General features: G+C 45.9%; 1 pseudogene; it reads left to right on the forward strand.

The window, feature by feature from the left end:
- Positions 1-5,773: 5,773 nt before the first annotated feature.
- LOC123649657 lies at positions 5,774-5,931 on the forward strand (annotated as a pseudogene).
- The last annotated feature ends 19,437 nt before the right edge of the window (positions 5,932-25,368 follow it).

The raw sequence follows: 25,368 nt of genomic DNA on the forward strand, positions 1-25,368 counted from the left end.
ATGAAATTCTGAGTGGGGGCAGCCTGCTCAGAAGCTCAGCCTGGGCCGAGTGGACCGCCCTTCCCCACCTTCGAGAGTCCAGCCAGTGAGGTCTGGAAGGCCATGCTAGGGGTAACCACACAGCAGGAACCTCGAGTTTGGCAGGCTGGGGCCAGGCGTGGGGGCAGTGCCAGCACAAACAGCCTGGGGAAGGGGTGGTACGGGACGGGGTGAGGGGGCTGTGTATACACACGCGTCTGTGTTAGCATGAGTAGATGTGGGTTAAGGGCGTGTGTGCACAGCCATTAGAAAGAGTTAGATCCATATGTACTGAGTCAAAGGAATGCCCCAAATAGAGCGTTAAAAGATGCAAGTTGCTGAAAAACAGGTTTAGTAATAATCCCTATTTTTAGATCTAAAAATTCTCGATGAATGTTTCTATGTTTGCATCCATGCAGAGAAAGATACAAAAGGCTACATCCCAAGCGGCTAGCACCGATGATTATACATCAAGGGACTGAAATTATTACCTTAAAATATCATCTCTGAAATATCTGGCCACTTACAGAGAGGCTGCCACCTTTGTAACTAATAAAAACTGAGTAAGATAGAAAAGAAAGTGTGTAATTATGTGTGCATGTGACTGCGTTGATGCATGTGCACGTATACCCACGTGTCTGCGTGTGTACGTGAGCGTGTTGCACATGTGTTAGGTGAACATGATAACCACTACGCTACGGAAACTCACCTGCACACGTGCAGGTATGGGGGAGGGAGTCTCCAGGGACAGCAGTACTTTTGGTGGAAATTTCAGACACTGGTCACATCCTCCAACCCTTGCACTTTGGAAAGAAACCTCAAGGGTGATAGTTTTGATATAGACCTCCCTTTCATTGCAGGTGTGGGCTGTTCCCTGGGCTCCTGGCTTAACCGAATGGCTCTGGACAGATTATAAGTGGGGGAGGCTGGAGGAGTGACTGCCTTCTTGCAGCCTAGACCACTGGTGGTTTAGAGGCTTCTTTGGGAAAATCCACATGCCCCTGCGCGGTGCTTGTGGGGTGCCCCCCGTGGGCAAAGCACCGTGTGCGGTAGGGAATGGTCCTTCTGGGAGGCTGGCTGCGCAAAGGAGAGGGCTGAGAAATCTCAGCCCACGTGGTCAGCTGCCTTCTACAGACAGAACCAATTTCCTCCCTCTCTCTCTCTGTCTCTGTCATCATTCCTGAGATCCACATTTATTAATTGATTCCGTAGTGCCTTAGTGAACTGGTTAAGGCCGGCTTCTGTGCTGACCTGGACTTTCAAATTCCCATCTACAGCTGCAAGAGTCTATTCTTACCAACTGGAGGATTAGAATGACTTTTTCCTAATGTCAGGCAGGTCACTTTGTGTGCATGTGTGTGTGCGTGTGTGTATGCACAAACACACACACACACACACACACACGCATACACATGTGTAAGAACAGACAGCCCTGCCCCCTTGAGGAGACATGGCAGGAATGACAGAGGGTTGTGGCCACAGGCCTGACAGACATGCTCCCCTTGCAATGGGAGCCAGTTGTTCAAGTGTTCTGGTTGTTCTTCCTGCCCTAAATGCCACAATGTCCCCTCTTCCCCAAGCTTATTGGCAGCAGCTTGGGGGTTTGGAGAGCAAGATGGGCTCCCGTGTGTCCCGGACCTTCCCTGTGGATGGGTTTTGGAAGATGTGACAGCTGGAGCCAGGCTAGTGGGAGCAGCAGGCAGAGGTGTTCTGGAATCTTCCTGAAGTTATCTGGGCCCAGCAAGAGGGTGGGTCTGTCCCCTAAGAATTGAGGGCACAGTGGGAGGGAACTGCAGCTGCTTTTCCCTCAGGTGCCAGAGAGTTAGAAGAGGAGGAGGAGGGGAAGAAGGGGCGAGAGGAGAAAGGGCAGAGGAGGGAAAGAGGAGTAGGGGAGAAGCAGGGTCCCCTCTCAGATATTTCCAAAAAGGCAGGAGGGACCTTGCCAAGCCATTTCTTAACCTCCCTGGGGGGTGGGGGTGGAGGGCAGTGTGAGGCTTCACGGGGATGAGGAGTATCTCTGTGTGTCCTCAGCCTGCAGAAGGGGACATTCTGGTCTCCTGGACGGGCGGGAAGTCACGGAGCCAGGCCTCTGGGCCTCTGTGTCCTCCAAGCTCTGCCTTCATGTTTGCTTCTCCAGTCTGCCCCTCTCCTTTGTTCTCACGGGCTCTTCCCTCTGCAGCTCCCTCTCAAACCCAGGCCTCTGTTTTGGTGGCGGGGCTTCCAGTGACCTCCCTGTCTCCAGCTCCCCCTGGCACCTCAGCTGGATGGTGGCCACACCACTGGCCAAGAGCCTGCATCAGCCACCATAGATGGCAGCCTCAGCGAACTGGAACCCCTCGCTCTGCCCTCCGCCTGCTTTCAAGATCCTCCCTCCCTGGCCTCATCCCACTCGCTGGCCAGGTTTCCTCTCCTCCCCTTGATAGGTCTCCCTGTGAGTCCCCAGCATCCCGATTTCGTCTCTGCCTCTGTGTCTCGCTTTGCTGTGTGGTTCGGTGCCCACAGCATTACTCTAAGGCCAACTCTTCTCTCAAGACCTGGTTCAAATCCTGCCCCCAGGAAGTCTCCCCCGTCACTTTAGCCCACACTGACCATCTCATTCTTCAATTCCCACAGCATGTGCAGTTCAGAGCACCCACGGATTTGTTTCTCATTGTTTTTAGCTTTGCACAGGCTCTGTAAGGGCATAGAGCATGTCCTTTACTTTCTTCTCTCTCTGTCCCAGCCCAAGAACCCAGAACTGTGACTTTTGATTGATTGGAATAGGCAATTTATAACCAAAGACATTTGGGGCAGGGAAAGTTCTGGAATAGGTCAGGATCTTCCTCCTAGGTCTTCCTGAGCCAAATACCATTCTCTGGGGTTATGTTTACATGTTTGGCCGTGCTGTGTTTTGCCCACACTGTGACGAACACTTGGGTGTTCAGCTGCATGGAGCCATTTGCATTTCTCTTTGATGTGGACAGAGCCAGGTGGTTCTTCAGAATGGGAAAAATATCAGAGTGGAAAGGGATTTGGAGGTCACCTCTGCTGTTCATTTTCTGATATGAGAATCACTGAACCATCCACCGACTCCAGGGACCAGGAGCTCCCTCCTCCGAAGGCAATCCACTGGGCTTCCAATATTTACAAGTGTGGGAGCCTTCATCCTCCTTCGGAGTGCAAGACTGCCCACAGGGCCCATACGCTGGCCACCCTGCCACTGCCACGTGGAAACATCCCCGCCCTTCTGCTCCGTGGTGTTGTGGTCTCTTTTTCCACAGAATAGAAGGTCAAGGAGGGTGGATTCAAAAAAGATGATCATAAGCTTCCTTGTAATTTAGATTTCTGTTCTAATTGTGGTAAATACTTTTATGACAACAAGTCAGGAATCTCTGGTTGCAAGTAACAGAAACGCTACAGCTGTCTATAGGTGTCCTCCTTCTCCTGGTGAGAATATTTGTCAATAAAATATCAATTTGCCTGGCAGATACTGTTGTCATTTTCCACAGCCAACCACTCCTCTTCTCCACGGACAGAACCCCAGTGTGACCAGCTCCCAGGGGATGAATCACGTTTGATCTAAGACCATGGTGGCTGTCTGTGTCAGGGTCCCCAAGACCACCCACAGGTCTGGTGATTTGCTAGGGAGACTCACAGGACTCAGCATATAGTCATATTCATGGCTAAGATTTATTACAGTGAATAGACACGTACAAAGCAAACTCAGAAAGGGCAAAGGTGCATAGAGCAAAGTCCAGAAGAAACCAAGCACAAGCTTCTAAATGTTCTCTCCCACTGCAGTCACACAGGACATGCTTGATTCTTCCAGTGACAACAACTCAGTGAAGCTCATTAGAGACTCAGTGCCCAGGGTTTCTGCTGGGGGCTGGTCACATAAGCACTCTCTGCCTGGTACAGGGGTGGGGAACCTGCGGCCTTAGGGCCACATGTGGCCTTCTAGATCCTTAAGTGCAGCCTTTTGACTGAATTCAAATGTTACAGAGAAAATCCTTTTATTTTTATTAATACATTTTTGTTCATCTTTTATAATTTTTAAAATGAACATATTTAAAATACCAAAGAATTAAAATAAGTTTCAACCAAATAATCCTCTCAGATTGACCGGCACAATTAGAACATCAGTAAGCCATAAGGGCTAAGTTGATGGCCGCTACGATCATGATTTAGCTCTAACTTCCCCCACCTGACTGGTGCCACTACCACACGAGGCTGGTTGGCAAGAGTTTATGGGGGTCGAGTGCGCCAGTCTGTTGTCAGCTTTTGACAACGGTGCACTGTATTTCTGTTTGAAGTGGAATTTGTGAATAGTTGCACAGCTTGACAATATTTGTTAATTCTGTCTGCTTAACAGCCCATCATGTCTAAGAAGACCAAGAGAACGCTGAAGGAAGAAAACAGATTTTTAAATGCAGATTGGGAATTGCAATATTACCTTGTTTCTGCTAAAGAAAATATGATTTGCTTGCTTTGTGATACTGCAGTATCAACAATAAAGAAATTCAATGCTCATCAGCATTGTAACACTCATAAGGACCACAAATATTTTAAATTAGAGGGAGAGGTGAGAAAGGTTGTATTGCAGAATTAAAAGATGAAAAGTGAAAGCAAAGACAATTCTTTCAAGCAGCAATGAGACCTGGAAATAATGCCACTGAAGCAACTTATAAAGTAGCAATATGCCCCAAAGATGCTTTCTTGCTTTTCAACCACTTATTGCTGCGAATCTACATTCTCTTACTTAACCCAAATCAAGATGCCCTTAAGGTCACAAATGCCTGATCCCCATCTAGAGGATCAGGTGAAACTGTGGACCTTCATGCTGCAAACAAATATTCAAATGCTTTCCAACAAAAAGCAGACACATACAACAAAGTCATTAAAAGGTTAGTTAACTTTAAAATGAACAAATAGTTTCATTTTTGAAATTATTAAGTACATAGTAGTTAGATTTTTACAAAATAATGTATATTTTCAACTATATCTAACTGAAGTTTCTTGAATTCGGCCTTATTTGATTATAGCTAAATGAATGTGGTCTTCCAACAAGAAAAGGTTCCCCACAGCTGATATAAACCATAGTAAATATGAACACACACACACACACACACACACACACACACATACACACATACATTTTGTTGATAGAATTAGAAAATCCCCATTTTGTAAGTTCTAAGTATTAATAAATGATTGATCCAGGCAACACTCATCGATGGCAGAATGGTTTTGAGGAACTTTAAAAGGAGAGATCAGGTTGGCAATATCTGAGCCCACGGATCAATCACCAAAAATAAAACAACCAGACATGATGCCCCTTCTGATATAACTCAGCATTACCTTTGAAGTATTTTTGCAAAAAAAAAAAATAATTAATTAAGAATCTGGATCTAATGGACCAGTTTGGGAGGAAACACAGAAGATAAGTGAATAAATTTAAGGATCACCATAGGAAAGCAATGAGCCAACTCTGGAAGGTAGAAAACTTTATAGGACAAATGGTTCATGGAAAAGGTCAGCGATAAAAGAGATAAACATTGTAGATTAAAAGCAAGGTAAAATATAAAATAAATACTATTTGTGGACTTTGTTTTGATTCTGATTTGAAAACCAACTGTAAGAAGTAGTTGAGCTTTCCAGCAATGACGATCTCTCCACGAGAACATGCCTCTCAAAAAAGGTCGCCTTCATCTCTCTCCAGAAGAGAAGGGAAAACCCAGCAAGCACCCAGTCAGTGCAAAGCCCCAGCTCCTGCTTCATGGATGTGAAATGCCCAGGATGCTACACACTCACCTGGGTCTTTAACCACGCACAAATGGTAATTTTGTGTGTTGACTGCACCACTGTGCTCGGCCAGTCTGCAGAAGGAAAAGCAAGGCTCACAGAGGATGCTCCTTCAGGCAGAAGCAGCACTAAAAGCACCCTGAGTCAAGATGAGTGGAGGCGGGGGGCAGCGGCTCATGCCTGTAATTTTAGCACTTTGGGAGGCCGAGATGGCAGGCTTACTTGAAGCCAGGAGTTCGAGAGCAGCCTGAGCAAAAGCAAGACCCCATCTCTACAAAAAATAGAAAAATTACCCGGGCGTGGTGGCGCATGCCTGTACTCCCAGCTACTCCGGCTGAGGCAGGAGGATCGCTTGAGCCCAGGAATTGGAGGTTGCAGTGAGCTACGGTGATGCCACTGCACTCTGGCATGAAAGAGCAAAACACTGTCTCAAAAAATAAAAAAAGATAAGTAGGAAACCATTCCAATAAACATATTTTTGATACCAAAAGTAAAAAGTAATTGAGATAGTAAAGGGAATTTGAAAATGGACTGATATTAGTGATATTTAGAAATTATTAATCATGTATATATGATAATGGCATTGTCTATGGGTGGGTTTTGTCTTTGTTTTGTTACTTTAGGCCTTTTCTGTTACAGGCATATATTGAAGTATTTATGGGTGATAGAATATGCTGCCTGGGATTTGACTTAAAAAATGTCTGGAAAAACACACACACACACACACACACACACACACACACACACACACACACACACAAGCCTCACATCCAATGGCTTACAAGGAGTATTCTACTAGCTCTTTAATTTAATTTAATGTAACAGAAAATCACAATGCTATTTAAAGTGTCCCAGAGTACTTAGAACGTATTCAGTCATTTAATCCTCACAAAGACCCTCTGAGGCAGGATTAGCCTCACATCCGCGGCCACTGAGGCACAGAGCTGGGAAGAATCTGGCCCCACCTCACACAGTTGGAGGTGGTGGTGACAGCTTTGAAACCAGGAGATCCAGTGGCAGAGTGAGGGTCCCTCACCGAGGGCTGCCACATATGGTCCTTGTGAGTACCACCCCCTGGAGCTGTGCAGAACACAGCACAACCTTCAAGAATGTGCACACGAGCCTGCCTTAACCATGTGCAAGTCAGCCTTCCACAGATGAACAAAGGAATGGATAAACATATGATAAATGAATGAATGAACTTTCTTCATTTAGTCTCACTGGTTCCACCCTCAGCAGATGGACTCCCCAAATCCTACCTTGTTCTCAAGAAGGCTGGACGCAGAGGTATCCATGCCAAGGCTGCACTGATTGAGTTCTAACAACCTCTCTGCTAACTCTACTTTACTGGCGGGGAACAAATCAGTTGTCAAAATTGCCTGATAAGGGCCAGGCGCGGTGGCTCACGCCTGTAATCCTAGCCCTCTGGGAGGAGGCCGAGGCGGGTGGATCGCTTGAGGTCAGGAGTTCGAGACCAGCCTGAGCGAGATCCCGTCTCTACTAAAAAAAAAAAATAGAAATAAATTATCTGGCCAACTAATATATACATATAGAAAAAATTAGCCGGGCATGGTGGCACATGCCTGTAGTCCCAGCTACTCGGGAGGCTGAGGCAGTAGGATCGCTTAAGCCCAGGAGTTTGAGGTTGCTGTGAGCTAGGCTGACGCCACGGCACTCACTCTAGCCTGGGCAACAAAGTGAGACTCTGCCTCAAAAAAAAAAAAAAAAAAAAAAAAAATTGCCTGATAAGGAATGAAGTGATATTGGTCTGGTTCCTTTTGGCTACTATGGCTTCCTCCAGCTGAGAGGGACAGCAGTCAGCCCCCTGTCAGAAACTCTGGTCTGAGATAAAGGAAAAAGCCACCAACACAATGGGATACAAAAGAATCCGGAGTCCCACCTGCCCCCAACTTACTTCCCTCCTTGGACTGCTTCTGTGCATGAAACTTCTGCTGTTGGCTTCTCTTCCCTGGATCGAGGACCAGTCAAAACCTGAATCTGTAAGCCGAGGGTAACAGCACACAGGCAATGCTTGTTAACGCTTTTTGCAGAGCACAGTTTCCTTCAATAAACTAGAAGACGGTAGGAGCAAGAGGAATGGGGTCCATATGGGTATGTTGCGGGGAGAGAGAAATCACAAAAACAGGCCCAAGTGTGGAGCTATTTGTTGAGACAAGTCTTCCTCTGTCTGGTGCCATTTTGGAGGAAGAGATGGCCAGGGAAGATGGGGCCAGGCAGCATGTGGGCATCGAGTGACCAGCAGAGGCGATCTGGAAGACCAGGAGCTGGTAGAAGACTGAGAGAGGTTGTGATTCTTCAGGGGAAGTTCCGCCCCACTTCAGATGGTCTCTGGGGAGGGTGTCAATCACAGTGTCTAACCCTCCTCTCAGTGAAAGAGTGTATAAGCCAGGCTAACCGCTCAGACTCCTCCGTGAGATTCAGACATGGGTGGTGAGGGAGAGAGGTCTGCCACCGACACCTTAACAAATATTTTTAATTTAAATTAAAAAAATTCAAACATGGAAAAGTAACATGAAAAGTACAGTGAACTTAGTATGCCCTTCACCTAGATTAACATCTGGCTATATTTGCTTTGTCATTCTCTTTCTCTCTTTCCCAGTCTCTGTATTACATTATATTATATTATGTGACATAACATTGTTGTTGCTGAACTATTTGAGGGCAAGTTGCAGACATCATGATCCTTTATCCTTAAATATTTTGCATTTACTTAAGAACAAGAATAGTCTTTTACATAATCATAATATAATGATCAAACTCAGGAAATTTAACATTGAAACAATATTCTTATCTAATACACAGTACATTTTCAAATTTTACCAATTGTCTCAATAATGCCCATTGTAACAATTTTTTCCCATCTAAGATCTAATCCAAAATCCAGGATGGCACACTGCATTCAGCTTTCATCTCTCTTTGGTCGCATTTAATTTGAAGAGCCCCTTAGCCTTTCTACGCCTTTCATGACATTGACATTTTTTTTTTAAAGGCCAGTTTTTTGGTAAAATGTTCCTTGATTTAAGTTTGTTGATTCTTGCTCATGATTGGATTTAGTTTATATGCTTTTGGCAGAAGTACCAGCAGCTTTCTGGACAGTCACAGAGGGAAACCAGGCAGGAATGAAGCCATATAGAGACAAGATGAGCAGAAAGTTAGAGGAAGAAAATCACCCCTGGTGAGTGCCTTGGCCCAGTGTAACTGGACTTCATAGTTACATAAGCCAGTACATTCCTTTTTTGCTTAAATGAATCTAAGTCAGGTTTGTGGCTACTCTGACTCACACCTTAGCCGAGAGTCTTAGACCACAGTGTCCTTCAGAAAGCCCCAAATCAGTAGGACCAAATCAAGTTGGACCAGAAGGACATATCCCAGGCATCCCACGTGAAATGGACCGTCTTCCCCAGCAACAGGTCAGAGGCCACAGGGCAGTAACTACGCTCACCTTCCGCCCATCTGAGAGCCTTGCCTCTAGAGAAAGCCCATTACCTGCTGTGGACTGTCCGAGCCCTGCTGACATGAAGAGGAATCTGGCTTATTGCATTTCCAGAAATACAGTCTTCTTCTCTCTGCCTTTGTCTCTTCTCTAGGACCTCCCCCTGAGGGCTTCCCCTCTCCTCGCCTTTGTCCATCAGCTGTGGTCACCAGATATCCTGTCTCCACTTACCGTTCACCTGATTCTGCCTCTTTACTGTCTCATAACTAGTACAGTTGTATAGAAGCTTCAGCTTCTGGAAGATGAGCCAGCGAGTGGGTGCAGCCCACTCTCCTCTGGAGGCATGTGGCTGATCCAGCCTCTGCCTCCCCCATTTGATCTTTTTCCTACCTGGATATTATTGTCCATGGCCACCAGATCTGACCATTTCTTCTAAGACTCCACTTCTGCCAATTATAATTTGCTATGTTTACCCTTTCCATATCTACATATGGACAGTGTATTAGGTTACTAGGACTGAGAGAACAAAACATCACAAACTGGGTATTAAACAACAGAAATCTTCATCTTAAACAACAGATATTTATTTATTTATAGTTCTGGAGGTGAGAAGTGCAAGATCAAGGTGTGAGCAGGTTTGTTTTTTTCTGAGGCTTCTCTCCTTGGCTTGCAGATGACCTTGCTCTTGCTGTGCCGTCACTTGGTCTTTCCTCTGTGCATGCACATGTCTGGGGTCTCAGACCCCATTACTAAGATTCTTATTTCCTCCTCTGCCCAGATACCAACTGCTTCCCATAAATCTGGCTTGTCTGTGTGATGAGAAATTTAGCCACACTCCTCTGCTTTTCAAAAACAAATCAATTTCTTTTTCTATAGCATCATTTCTCCACTTGCTCCTTTGAGTTTCTACTTGATTTTTTTTTTTTTTTGCTAAATCCTCACTACTTTTGTCATTTACATCTCTTGATGCACCAAAAATAGAGTTTGCATTTTTGTTTCTCATTCTCCTTAATGCTCCAGGAAAAAGAAGAAATGCAGACTGTGCCTGATCCTACTCTAACAGAAATCCTGATTTTGTGGCTCTCTAATGAATTTCTTCCTACAGATCTGTCCATTCTACTAGACCCTGAGTTCCTTGAGGGATGGTGTCTTATTTCTCTTGGCCTCCCTGGCACCCAGCACATCAGTTATTTTTTTCACTGAGTATTGAATGAATAACATGTGGGTGATGTTTATCTTCAAGGAACTCGTGGTGTAACAGGGACAAAAGTCTCCCGATGTCCCATGTCTTCCTGCCTTCTGACCTGTGGTCTCTGACTACAAATGCCTCAAACCCCCCTCCCACATGCTGTGGAAAACGCTGGTGTCCTGTGCTTTTCTCTGAATGGTACTCGTGGTCACCTTTTGTTCCCATTTCCTGCTCTTGTAAAGTCTCAACGTCTGCTTCTCAAGGCAACTTGCTTTTCTCCTTCTGGTGCCCACTCAGGATGGATCATGTCCTGTGTCCCTTCATTTCCTCAAAACGCTACTTGCTTGCCACTCTCAGGGCGTTCTGGGGAAACTGGAATCAGGGGTGGTACCGGCAGAGAACTCATTCAACTGTAGCGACATGCAGCACAAAAACACATCCTGGTCCTTAAATGTCCCTCTCCTACCCCTGTCACCTGAGACTTCTCACTGCTCTCTTTTTTTATTGTGGTAAAATATCCATAACATAAAATTTACCATTTTAACCATTTTTAATTGTCCAGTTCAGTGGCATTAAGTATATTTTACATAGTTTGCAACTATTGTCACCATCCATCTCATCATCCCACACCGAAACTCTGTCCCCATTAAATAGCAACTCCACATCCCTTCCTGTCTCCAGCCGCTGGTAACCACTGTTCTACTTTCTGTCTCTATGAATTTGACTGCTAGAGGTACCTCATGTAAGTGGAATCATACAATATTTTTCCTTTTGTGTCTGACTTATTCACTTAGACTAATATTTTCAAGGGTCATCCGTGTTGTATCATGTGTCAGAATTTCATTCTTTTTGAAGGCAGAATAATATTCTATTCTATATGCCACATTTTGCTTATCCATTCACCTCTTGATGGACAGTTGGATTGTTTCTGCATTTGGCTGTTGTGAATAATGCTGCTAGGAAATTGGAAATTGGTATACAAATATCTGCTTTCATTTTTTGTATATATACCCAGAAGTGGAACTGCTGGTTCAAATGATAATTCTATGTTTAAGTTTTTGAGAAACTATCATACCATTTTCAGTAGCTGCACCATTTTACATTCCCATAAGCAGTGCACAAGGATGCCAATTTCTCCACATCCACACCAGCATTCATTGTTTTCTGTTTATTAGCTAATAGCCAGCCAAATGGGTATGAAGTGGTGTCTTACTGTGGTTTTGCTTTGCATTTCCTTAATGATTATTGCAGTTGAACATCTTTTCATGTGATTATTGGCCATTTGTATATATTCTTTGGAGAAATATCTATTCAAGTCCTTTGCCCATTTTTGAACTGGGTATTTTGGGTTTTATTGTCATTATTGTTGAGTTTTAGAAGTTCTCTATATATTCTGGATATTAATCCCTTACCAGATATGTAATTTGAAAATATTTTCTCATATTATGTGGGTTGCTTTTTTACTCTGTTGATAGTGTCCTTTGATACAAAAAAAGTTTTAATTTTGATGAACTCTAATTTGCTGTTTTTGTTTTTGTTCCTATGATTTTGGTGTCATATCTAAGAAATCATTGCAAGATCCAATGTCATGAAGCTTCTTCCTATGTTTTCTTTTAAGAGATTTATAGTTTTAGCTCTTATGCTCAGGCCTTTAGTCTATTTTGAGTTACTTTTTGTATTTGGCATTAGCTTTATTCTTCTGCATGTGGATATCCAGTTTTCCCAGTACCATTTGTTGAAAAAACCCTCCTTTCCCTACTGAACAGTTCTGACTGTCTTTCAAAAATTATTTGACCATATAGGAAAGGGTTTATTTTGGGCTCTTTTTTCTGTTCCATTGGTCTGTATGTCTGTCTTTATCTTAGTCCCATACTGTTCTTATTACTGTAGCTTTGTGGAAAATTTTGAAATCAGGAAGTGTGAGTGCTCCAACTTTTTCCTTTTTTTCCCCCCAAGATTGTTTTAGCTATTTGGGGTACCTTAAGATTTCATATAAATTTTAGGATACATTTTTCTATTTCTGCAGAAATTGTCATTGAGATTTTAATAAGGGTTACATTAACTCTGTAGATTGCTTTGGGTAGTATTGACATCTTAATAATAGTAAGCCTTTCAAGCCATGGAGAGAGAATATCTTTCCATTTATTTATGTCTTTCTTATTTTAGCAATGTTTTATAGTTTTCAGTGTACAAGTATTTCACCTCTTTCATTAAGTTTCTTCTTAAGTGTTTTATTCTTTTTGATGCTATTGTAAATGGAATTCTTTTCTTTTCTTTTTTCTTGGGGATGGGGGTCTTGCTATATTGCCCAGGCTGGTCTCGGTCTTGAACTCCTGGGCTCAGGTGATCCTCCCACCTCAGTCTCTTATGTAGTTGGATTATAGACATGAGCCACTGAGCCTGGCTGGAATTGTTAGGTCATTAAATATGAAATTTCTGATTTTGAATGAAAAGTATAGTTTATTATTTCTCAAATAAGAAGCAGTACAACTAATCAAAGTATGTGCCTAAACTATCAACACAGTTTTGCCATCTTAACAGTAGCTTGTTTATGCCAGCAGCAAAGAAGCCTGGAGAGTTGAGTGGTGATGAAATTGCAAAAGGCATTTTCCACCGCTTGTTGAGAATGGAATATTTTTCTTTGCAAGACGTGGTCCAAAGCCTCAAAGAAGTGGTAGTCAGTTGGTGCAAGTTCTGGTGAATAAGTACCACAAGAATGGAAAAACAAACACCACATGTACTCACTATTAAATTGGAACTAACCAATGAGCACACATGTGCACAGAGGGAGGTAAAACTCCCATGGAAAGTAACCAGGGAGGAGGGTGGAGTAGCGGAGGGTAATAAACCAACCTAATGGGTACTATGAACACTATTTGGGTGATGGGCACACCTATAGGCAGGACTCAAGCATCACAAAAACCATCCATATAACCTAAGACATTTGTACCCCCTTAATATTTTGAAATAAAAGAAAATGGATTATTTTTGACAATCGCAAGCATTTGGCACAATGGTTGCATAAAGATGAAGTGCCGAAACACAGTCCAAAATCAAATATTCATTAAAAAAAGCTAATGCTGTCTCTTTGGTGGTCCAGCGCTGGTATTATCCACTACAGCTTCATGCAGCCCAGTCAATCCATTACAGCTGATGCCTACTGCAACCAGGTGGATGAAATGATGAGGATGCTTGCGATTAAGCAGCTGAGACTGGTCAATAGAGACAGGCCCATCCTCTTGCAAGACAATGCTCGACCACGTGTCACACAAACAACGCTGCTCAAACTACAGCAGCTGGACTTGGAAACTCTTTCTCATTGCTCTTTGCTTCTCCTAGGAATCCCAGCCCCTTGCCATCTTGCTTCCCCTTGCAGCAATATCTCCCCATGCCCTTCCTCTGGGATTGTCCATGGAAACTTTAACTTCTTCTTCCATCATTAGGCGAGGAAGCTACTTCCCTTAGTCTAACTCCTCTGCTTCCAGTCCTCTATTGCTCTGCCACTGTCCTGCTCCAGGCCACACAGTTGCTCCCCTGGACTACTGCAGCAGCCTTTCACCTGGCATCCTACGTCATTCTGGGCCTTCTCCAGCCCATACTTTACAGCCAGAATGTTCTTTCCAAGACAGTAATGTGATTACACCACTTTCCTACTTAAAATGCCTCAGTGGCACCCACTGTCCTTCAGATAAGAGTCCAAACCCTCGACATGCTCCCGAGGCTGTGAGTCCAGCCTGCCTGCTCCTCACCCTCGTCTCACGTGGCTCTCCCTCCTGCCCCCCCAGCCATGCTGGTTTTCCTTCAGGTTGTCAAAGGCCCCAAGTCCTCTCCAGTGGCCAGACTGAGGTCGTGCCTTCTCCCCACCAGCTCCTCTCTTCTCCTCTTTCCTCTGGCTACCACCTCCCATGCCTCCTTCTCCCTCACATCTCCGTGCACCCTGCCCTTTCCTCTCCCTTTGTGGCACTTACAACATTTACAATTTTTGTCTAATGTCTACTTTTCTGGCTAGAGTGTGAGCTCTGTGAAGGAGGCACTGTCTTGTTCACTCCTCCATCTCCAACTCCTGATGGAGTATCTGGCACGAATGCTCAATAAATAATTATAAATTGAACTGAACATCTAAAAAAATGCTGTGACTGCCCACTGGTGCCATGGTCGCTGGGGATAATGAGAAATTCCCAGTGACTCAGGAGTGGAATCCTCACTCTTCTAAGGAAATTAACAATGCTGCATTACGTTCAAATGCAGGTGCCAGGATTCCGCCATTTCAAAGGGGAAAAAGAAAAAAAAAAAAGTGCATCCAAAGCTGCCCAGCTGGTGCTTACAGAAACATTGCTCTGAGATGTTTCTTTCTTCACCCAGGAGAGAATATTTGTTAAGCCATGTTTCCAGAATATTACAGTTGCATGCAAAATGCCTCAGCTCCTGCTGATGATGTGATTTCTGCAGAGAACTGGCTGTCTTCCAAGAAGAAGGATGGGCTCCTGAGATGCCTCTGAAAAAGATGAAAGAATTTCCAAAATAGCAGCTTAATGTTGTACCACATATGGGATTTGCAAATTTACAGCTGGTTGGAAAATCATTTCCGGCTTCAAACCATTTGAGTTACTGTCTCCGTGGCTTTAAGCACCTAGAACTTTATTTATCTCCCGGTTGCCATGGGTTTCTCTGCCTTTTTCCTCCCCCAGCTGCTCCTTCCTGGTGATTACTTCCAGTTGTGTGACACTAGCATTTGATTAAGTGTCCACATAGAATATAAAATTCATGGGGGTGGTACCACATGTGAGCTTTATCCCTTTGGGCCTGCAAATAGCTGGATCTTAATGTATATTGTTGAATAAATGAGTTCCCTATGAAAAGGTTGTATATTAATCAAAAAAGCACAGGGAAGAGAATCACCCATTGATTCTAACCTGCACTCTCAATTTAAATATGCTCACTCATACCCGTATTATACACACTCCCTGTTCCAGTTACTACTGCTACATAACAAACTACCCCCAAACTTAGTGGCTTAAAACAACGGTATTTTTTTTATTATGCTCAGATTCTATGGGCCAGGAATTTAGGGTGCAAAGAGTATGGCTTGCCTCTGCTGCATGCTATCAGGGACTTCAGCTGGGAGGACACAAAGGCTAGGGTGACTCCACAGGGGGATGGAACCATTTTGAGGTTCCTTCATTCACGTGTCTGGTGCCTGCTGCTATCACTTGAAGACCAGACTCCTGACCAGAGCACCCACCTGTGGCCTTTACATGTGCCTTGGGCTTCTTCACAGCATGGTGGCCTCGGGGTAGTTAGACCTCTTGCATGGCTGGAAGTATTCCAAGAGCAAGGTAGAAGCTGCATCACTTTTTATGACTCAACCCCAGAAGTTACAGAGTCATTTCCTGCCATACTCTCTTAGTCAAAGTAGTCTCAAGGCCACTAAGACATCAACTCCACCTCCTGATGGGGGCAGGGCCAGGTTGCACTGTAGAAGAGAATGTAGGATCGGAGAGATTTTTGCAGCCATCTTTGGAAAAGGCAATGTGGCCCACTCTCTCCTGCTTCACCTGCTGATAAGTGGGTAACCAATTTCCAGGCCCAATTTCCCAGGGTGTTGAGCATGATCTGCAGTCAGTGTAATCCCAGGATCACACTGAACCTTTCTTGGGGGTTAATTTTTTTCTTTTCAAGAAGGAGTCCCTGTTTTTATTTCCTTAATCATGATTGATTTTGGCTTATGAAACCAACATCTCCCACCTGTGCTATTTATCAAGACATAATAAGTGTGCTTTGGGGAAAAAAAAGACAAAAAAGCTTGGAAAAAGTTTTAGAAATGATTTTTCCCTTTAGAAATCATGCATATTATTATCACGAAGACTCTGAGAAGTCCTGCCAAAGTCTTTCAATTTTATTTAAGTTGGGCCCTCATTACGCCGTCTCCAGAGCAGGAGCTGCGGCCTCACTAACACTCTGTCTCAGCTGGGTTCGTCCCCAGTGAGGGGCTTCGGCTTTCCCAGAGGAAACAAAAGCATGTCCGTTCCCACTGCCATGTTGGCTTGTTTTGTGACGAGACAACCAGGAAGACGCCAGAACCCCTGCAAAGAACATAACGGGGTGAGGAGAGGTCAGCAGGGCATGACGGGAGTGAGCCTTGAAGCTCAGGCTGGTGCCTGGGGATTCATCTTCGAGGGCCTGGAGCAATGGGATGGGGGGAAGAACACAAATCTGGCCCCAGGACACCTGAATACCTATCCAACTTTGCCTCTTCCTGGCTGCGTGACCTGGGACGAGTCACCTGCCCTCACTGGGCCTCAGTTTCCTCACCTTAAAATAGATGGTGGATTAGCTAACCTTTGAAAACAGTTGGTATTATCCCCTAAAGCTGAGCAAATGCATACCCCATGACTTCGAAATCCCAAAAGACATGCACAAGAATGTTTATAGCTGCCCTTTTGTAGTACCCAGACTGGAAATTACCTGACTGTCCATTCACAGTAAAATGGATAACTATGTTCTACTACATTCATCCAATGAAACACCAAGTGACAATGAAAAAGCCATGTTCATACAATTACATGCAAGAACAAGGAAGAATCTCATGAACATGGTATTGAGCAAAAAAAAAAAAAAAGGTACAAATGTTAATACTACATGATTCAATTTATATAAAGACCTAAACACAGAAAAAAAAAACATTCTAAGATATTAGAAATAAGGACAGTAGTTATGCTAAGAGTGTAGTGTGTGCAAGGAAGTACAGGGGCGCTTCTAGGGTGATGTCCTATTTCTTGATCTGGGTGCTGGTTATTTAAACTTTATTAAAAATTTACCCAACGAGAATATTCTGGGCAGTGTGGTGGCTTATTGGGAAAAATCTCAAAGGTGGGAATTAGGAGACCAGAGTCCTGTTTGCAGCTCTGCACTGACCATCTATCTCACTTCCCTTCTTTGGGCCTCACCCTCTAACATATGTAAAATGAGGGAGTTGAACTGGATGACATAGAAGGCCTGGTGGCCCCCAGGGGCAGCTATCTGTTCACCCCCAAATCAACCCACATCAGTCATACACACCACATGTCCAAATGAGTCCCCTTCCAGGTCACTGACCACAAGCAACACCAGTTTAGGAGACCTAGAGTGGCCACTGGGGGTCCACGTCCTCTCACCACGCTGGGACAATTCTTGCCCACCAGCCCACAGGGTTGTCATGAGGATAGACTGTGACAGTGTGTGGCAAAGATGCTGCATAAAGTGACAGAGATTGTTTATTATTGTGTTATCATAGCTGCTCAAGTCAAGCTCATAGTCCAGCTCCTCTTTAGAGAGACTGAATTGAAGGGTGGTGGAGTATTGATGATGCCATCAATTGCTCAAGGTATAAAGATTCTGTCTGAAGAAAGTTTCAGACCAATAGGTTGAAATTCAGGGGATGGAGGTAGGGCCAGCTGGCTGGGTGTTGAAATCAGTGAAGCAAACAAATTTCCACGAAGCCTTTGCAACACTGGGCGGAGTGGTCTCATCAGGTGCTGGGGTGGTGGCTGCCCTGGCTTTGGTCCCAGTGAGACCTTCACCCTGTGCCTCCCATGGGCTATTTGGGATTTGGCCAGTGAGTGACACCCACCAGTCAGCTTAGGCTGCATGAGCTCCCAAGCCATGACAGTCACCAACACTTACCAAGTGCTTAATAAATGCCAGGCCCTATGCTAATCATTTTACAAGCTGGTTCCATCTAGTCCTCCCAGGAGTCCTCTGAGCTGGGTCCTCTTGTCATTGCACTGTGTAGGTGAGGAGACTGAACTTCAGAAAGGCCACACGTTTGCCAGGATCCAAACCCAGGTCTTCTGGCTCCTAGACCCTGCTGTAGCCTCAGGGAGTCGACACTGTTGCCTCCTCCATGGAAATAAAAATAATGCTCCACAAGGCGGCAAGCAGCAAACACACAGTCTCCCAAAGTCTTCAAGGGCTTGTGGGGTTGAGGCAGGTATTATTATCCCTACTTTAGAGCTGAAACTGTCACAGCAGTGTTGACATGTGCAAAGTCACGCACAGGAAAGGGAAGATTTAAATCTGGCTGGCTCAACCCAAGAGTCCTTGCCCTTTATCCCTCTGCCCTCCTGATCCTCCCCCAGCCTTCACTTGGAAGCGACTCCTCCCTTCTTGGGATTCTGCAGCTCTCTGAGCCTCTCTGCCAGCGCACACGGCCATGAGCTCCATGTGAGTGGCGCGTAAGACCCCATCCTCCTGACCACTTGGAGGGCTTTGAAAGGGCAGGGCCAGGGTGTTATTCCAACTCTGTGTTTTCTGTGTCCCCAAGCCAAGCGAGCGGAGAAGGCATGCTGAGTTGCATGGGGTTCAGAGCTGGACTATAGAGAAACTTGCCTTGGGCAGAAGAGACTAGCAGGAAGGACCCTGGGATCTTATTGGCAGAGGGGAGTGAATTGGGACACAGATCTCAGTTGGGGAAGGAGGTGATAGGAATTCTGGTGCTTTGGGCATTGACTGTATGGACAAGGACTTAGGGAGGAATAGGGGAAGTCAGTGCGGAGGGTAAGAGATATAAAAGGCTCTAACAGTTGATGCCAACCAATAGTCACAGTCTTAGGAGCTTCCTAGCGACCTTCCACACTCACACTTCTGCTCCTCGGACTGCCCTTTCAGAAATGCCAGAAAGACTGTGGCTTCACCCCACTGTCACCTCTCTGTCCACCTGGTTTATCCTCAGTGCTGTGCAGAGGCTTCCTCAGAGGCAGGGGGCACAGCCAGCAAAGGCAGAAGGGGACCAGGACAGCAGGAAAGGCAGCAGCCATCCTCACCGTGTGGCCCAGCGCCCGCCAATCTGCACTGAGGAGCCAGGGCTGCAAAACCCTCTTGCGAACTGTCTAGGGCCAAGAATGATGCAACTGCAGGTCTTGCTGGAAGTTGACATGGCCCCAAGAGATCTTGAAAAGAGAAGAGCGGTTTGGCAAAGGTCAAGCTACTGGGGGAGCCAGGGCGCAGCCCAGCGGCCTTCGACGTGCGTGATGGGACAGGCCGTCCGCTCCTCCCGCAGCCGTGTCTGGAGGGGGCCGGATTGGATGGGTGACTTTTTCTACTGGTTGGGGCTTTGGAAACCCTGAGGTTCTGCAAAGAGGCCAGGTGGGCATAGCCCAGGGACTCTCACCCTCCATGAAGCAGATCCTCTCCTGCCCGCTTTCCGTGCTTAGCTGACGCGGTCTGGGCAGGGCTCTCTCCTCGGCCGCGCCCTCTGAACCACTGAAGTGAGGCTGAGCCCTCTTCCTCTCTCCCCCCCTCTGCGGATGCGCACTCGCACACGCGCACAAGGCCACAAAGAAAGTTCTCCCAGCTCTCTACTGCACATTCCCAGCAATATATTCAAAAATTGAGAAATAGAAAGAAACGAAAATGTGGGTGCACAGCCATGGTCTAGATGCCCCATTTGAGGGCAGCCCCCTCAGCGCGGGGCCTCTCTGCCCAGTGTACTGGGCTGTCCCAGGTGAGCCAGCCCAGCCCCAGGGCTCCCTCTCTTCTTCTACACCTTTCTCTGTACCTAGCCAGGGCCCGGGCCTAGGCTAGCTCCTCCATAACCCACTCCCCTAGACCGGGAAATCTTGGAGCCTGGAGAAGTGAAGGGAGTGCGGTGATGCTTCCTCCCCTTCCTGGTGGCAGAAGGCAGAGGGAAGGCTGCCATGGTGGTCTGGGACGCAGGGGACTGCCTGCTTTTTCTTGATTTCTGGCACACCCTGGATAGTGCAACTGAAAATCTGATGCAGCAAAAGCAGTTACTCTCCTGAGAAGGCAAGCAGAGCTTTTCAGGGCATACTTGCCGTAATGATCATCCATCTCTTTTGCAGTCTAGCTTAAAAAGTCCCCAAGGATGTGACTGTTCCCTCCTGACCGGGTCTCGGAGTTCTGAGCCAGCTTAGAGGGTCCCCTCTGGTTCTGTGGGCTCCCACTTGTCTGCACGGATTTTCTCACTGGCCAGAACCATCCTGGGGTCCACGAGTCAAATCACATTGAGTTCAGTCCAGAGAATAGCCTGGCTGTAAAACTCCACGTTCACGGAGCTACAGGCTACCTAAGAAATTGTCAGGACTACAGCGTTAACACAGATGGGGTGGCTTTGCCACAGGAGCAGGCCAGGCCCTCAGACTTGCGCTGCATCTGTGACACGTGCATCTCTGAGGGAACTGTTTGGGTGACACATGCCCCCCATCACCCTCCACGGTCCCTGGCGTCCCAGCCCAGGTGAACCGGGGCATGGGTGGGCCGTTATTGCAAATGCTCAGGAACCCAGGCTGCGATCCCAGGAAGGGTCTTAGTCAATAGTTGACCGGGGGACAGTCCAGTGGCAAGAGCATGCCTTGGGGAGTTCCGCAGACCTGCCTTGAATCCCATTCCTGCTCCTTGCTAGCTGCTGACCTAGTTCTGGGCCTCAGGGTACAAGGGGCTTGCATTCATTCCCTCCCTCTCAAAAGCTCTGGGATTCTGCCCTGAGGGATGGGAACTGGCCTATTTTGCCTGAGTGCACTGTTTTCCAAAGTAAATAAACTCTGGTTACTAATTACCTGACCTACATTCCCTGTGATAACAGCGGCAGGTGGCAAGTCTGCAGTTTCTAAGCAGGACTCGGAAAGGAGGTAACTGGAAGAACTCAGAAGTCGGGCCCTAAGGCTCACAGGGATTGAGCAGCATCCTGAAGTTTCGCTTGATGCTACTCTCCAGAAAAAGCCGTATTTTAGAAGATCCCTTTAGTCTTTAAACACAAACAAGCACTGTCCTAATTTTTTCCTGGTTACAAGAAATGAATTTATTACATGTTACATTCCAGAAATGATGGCTTCGGAAGCAAAGTTCTGCTGGAGCCAAGCTGCTCCCTTCTTCCTGCCTCCCAGCCCCCGGGACAGCACGGTCGACAGTTTGGCTCGTATTCTTGTGGGTATTTTCTCTGTAGAAACAAAAATAAATCTATTATTTTATGAAAATGAGAACCACAAAACACATGCTGCCCTGAAGGTTGCTTTTGATACTTAACTGTGTATTTTAGACATCTGTCTGTGTCAGTACATGTTGGTTTATTTTGCTCCTTTTAATGCAAAGAGGTCTTCTTAATGCATTGAGAAATCTAAAAAAGGGAGGAAAGAGGGAAGCATATAAAGCTTGTTTCCTTTTATTTTCAATATTATTTCTTCTGTGTTGGGAACAGCAGAACATCTGAAATTAGTTTTCAAATACTTTAGATATCGATGAATTTAAAAAAAATCATAGGAATGATAGTTGGACTGTTGTAGAAAATCAGTGAAGAAATTGAAAAGACTCAATAAGCCATTTTGACTGTTCCTTATTATTATTCCATTTTGTCTTCAATTGAACTGTTTAGACAGAGAAAAACCCTCCATGACAGGCAGAATAGTGGTTCCCAAAGATGTCCGTGTCCCTGTCTCTGGAACCTCTGAATGTTACCTTATGTAGCAAGTAGGACTTGGCAGATGGAACTGAATTAAGGATTTTGAGTTGGGAAAATTATCCCAGATTATCCGGGTGGGCTCAGTGTAATCACAGAGGCCCTTATATGTGAAAGAGGGAGGCAGGGGGGTTGCTGTGTTGCTGCTGGCTTTGAAGAGGGAGGAAGGGGGCTGCAAGCCAGGAAGCAGCCTGCGGAAGCCGGAAAAGGCAGGGAAACATCCCCTACAGCCTCCGGAAGGGATGCAGCCCTTTCCACACCTTAAGTTTAGCCCAGGAAGTCCCATTTCACACTTCTCATCTCCAGAACTGTAGGATAACACATTTGTGTTGTTTTAAACCTCTGAGTTTGTGCTAATTTGTTACAGCAGCCAAGGGAAGCTAGCACACTTTCATTCATCTTGCTGTGTCTAAAACCATGACACGTCTGTGGTTCCAGATGACCAGGAACTAACCCAGTATTCAGCACGGCACAGTCCTCCGGGCGAGCCAAAGTTTGTGTGTGGAACTCCTTTTAGGTTATCAAAATCAAAAAGAAAATGACAGGAAGAGCCCACTGCCCTCCTGGAGCGTGTGCAGGGAACTGAAAGTCCATGGACTCAGGTTTAAAAGTCTCCCAGACACGTAGGTAGACTTGATACAGTCGCCCTACTTAATGGTTGAATCACGGAAGCTCTGTGAGGTCACTTGCCCAAGGTCTCGGGTGGGCTACGGCCTGAGCAAATGATGGTCTTTTTGCCCCAGTTCTGTGCTGGTGCCTCTGATACTTAAAGGAACACTCTGGGCTTGCCACGGGGCCCTCAGCACCTCAGGAGATGTGTGGGGCATCTACTCTCTGCCAGGCTTTGGGTCTGGACACCAGTGAGGGAGTTGGGAAGGGAAGGGAGGCCCTCCTGTGCAGCCCACCTGTCCCTCGTCCCCCTCGGCTGGCAGCCCGTAAGGTTCCCTGCTCTGGATCACCAGTGGGTGGGGGTGGTACCCAATCCTGATCCCCTGTGGTTCTGGATGACCAGGAGCTAACCCAGGCCCTCTGCCTGGGTGGTCAGGACTTGTGTTTGGTTTGAATTTCCCAATTCTGTCCCGTGGGGCATCAAAGTGGGGAGGGCTTGGCAGCTGCATCTTCAGCTGTGACGTCACAGAGAACTTCCCAACTTTTCCTTTGACCACTGGAACCTCAGAGGTGACAGCCAAAAGAGAAAAGTAGGTCACTTGATGCAAAGTGGGGGATTTATTCCTAGGTCTCCAGATTTCTCTCTTGGACTGGGAAAGTGACAGTAGGCTCTCGGCACCTCGGAGGTCAAGGCTGATGGGCTCATGTAAAAACAAAGGCAGTTGTGTAACTCAATGGCCATGTCTCTTCTCCCCGCTTTGACTTAATAAATCACTCTGAGCACTGATGAGCTGGGCTTTGGTTGAGGCTGTTCATACTTTTAGAGAAGCGCAATTCAACAACAAAAGCTGGAGATGGAAGCCACGTCGGTCAGGCACCTACTTTCTAGGCACTTTACAGACACTATCGCTAGGGTCAGGTTCCTGGTGTCCATCACCCCTGCCCTGCTCAGGGTTCTAGCACATGGAGTAAACACATGCCGCTGATTGAGGAGCAAACCGTCTGCTCCATCATTAAACTCCCTAGTATGGGGCTCTTTTGTCAAATCAGTTTGTAGAAAATGACCTGAGCTCCTGCTTAACTGCCAGCCATCATCAAACTTTGCTTTCCCCTCTTCTTAGGTATACGGCTGGATCAGTTTTCAGACTCCTTTGCAGCTAGGTGTGGGGGCTGTGCCCCTGGACCCTCTTCAGGACAGGTCTTGCTGCAGTCAGCAGTCTCCACCGGTTGGCTCCATCAGGGTTGGCCTCCGTCACACCCTTCCAGGAGCTGCCTACCCTTGGTGACTGCATGAGGCACTGATCATTTTGGCCTAATAGAGAACACCTCTGATGGGTAACATTTGCTCCAGAGCTCTCCACTTGGTTGGCCATTGTTTTGTCAAGACTGTCACGGTTTGACTTCTCCTTCTGCTCAATTCTATTTCCCATCTCCTTCCTTTCACAGGTATTAACTACGAAGAAACTTCATGAGCCCTCAAACTTCCTGTTAGCATCTGCCTCCTGAGCACCAGCCTGCCTCTCTGTGTCACTGAATTGTCTCTGACACAGTGTGAGCAGAAGTGGTGTGTGCTATTTTCAGGCCTGGGCTGTGAAACTTTCTGGGTGGATCCATTTTGCCTTAGATGATTGATCTATAGACAGATGATAGGTAGGTAGGTAGGAAGTTGAGGCTCAGAGATATTGAGGTATATTCCCATGGTCACATTACTAGCGTATGACAGAGGAGGATTCAATTCTGGGTCTAGTTAGACTCAGAAGTGGGATTCAAGACCCAGAACCACATTCTTTCCTCTGGTGAGGATGGCAACGAACATGTTTCCTTTGCCCCATACAACGTTTTGTTTGCTTTTGTTCTATTTTACTATGTTTGGAATTCATTTACTTATACTTGGGTTTTGTCATCTAGTAGGTTTTTTTTGTTGTTGTTTTAGGTAGGCATTTGAGGGCTGCATTCCCTAAATTCTTGCATCCCCAAACATATTTTTGATTTTTTGTTTGAAGGATAACTTAGGTGGGTACACATTAAATAATTTCTTGATAATCCTTTCTCTTATGTATATTGCCCATGCCCCCCCCCGCCCCCCCCCCCCCCGCCGAGTCAGAGCTTCAGGTGTGACCATTCCCCAGACAGTGCGCATCACACTCATCATGTAGGTATACACCCCTCCCCTTCCCCCATCCCCCACATCTGCCCAACACCCAATTGGTGTTATTCCCAAATGTGCACTTAGGTGATGATCAGGGAAACCAATTTGCTGGTGAGTACATGTGGTGCTTATTTTTCCAGATTGACTGACTCCTGGTCTGATGGGCAAGAAAATGTTTTCTCTGTTTCCAGGGGAATAATTAAAGCTTGGGGATTAATGGAATGCCTCACTAGTTGGGTGAGCATGTGAGATGGAAAATCGTGATGTTCAGAGTCAGACAGGCATGAGTTCAAATTCTGCCTTGCCTCCTTGACAGCTGTGTGACCTTTGGCAAGCTTCTAGGCCTCTCTGAATTTCAACTTCCTTATCTGTAATGTGGAGACAATAATATCAATTTTATCCTGTTGTAAAGATTAAACATAAAATCGTGTACATAAAATGCCACATACACCATCAGTGATCCATAAATCTTCATCTCTGCTCCTTTAATTAATATCCTATAGATGTTCAAGGTATTGGATAAGTGGCTTAAGAAATGAAAAGTAAAAGCATGCATAATCCCAGTGATGACTATTAACAAAGTGCAATATTTTGAACTGCCTGGTTCACACTGGAAAACACCTTAAATGTTGATGTGTAGGAGGATGGATCAACAAAATGTGGGACACGCATTTAATGATTCTATTCTGCAGTTAAAAATGAATGAATTATATCTAAAT

This window comes from Lemur catta, chromosome 14 (genome assembly GCF_020740605.2).
Source record: "Lemur catta isolate mLemCat1 chromosome 14, mLemCat1.pri, whole genome shotgun sequence".
NCBI lineage: Eukaryota > Metazoa > Chordata > Mammalia > Primates > Lemuridae > Lemur > Lemur catta.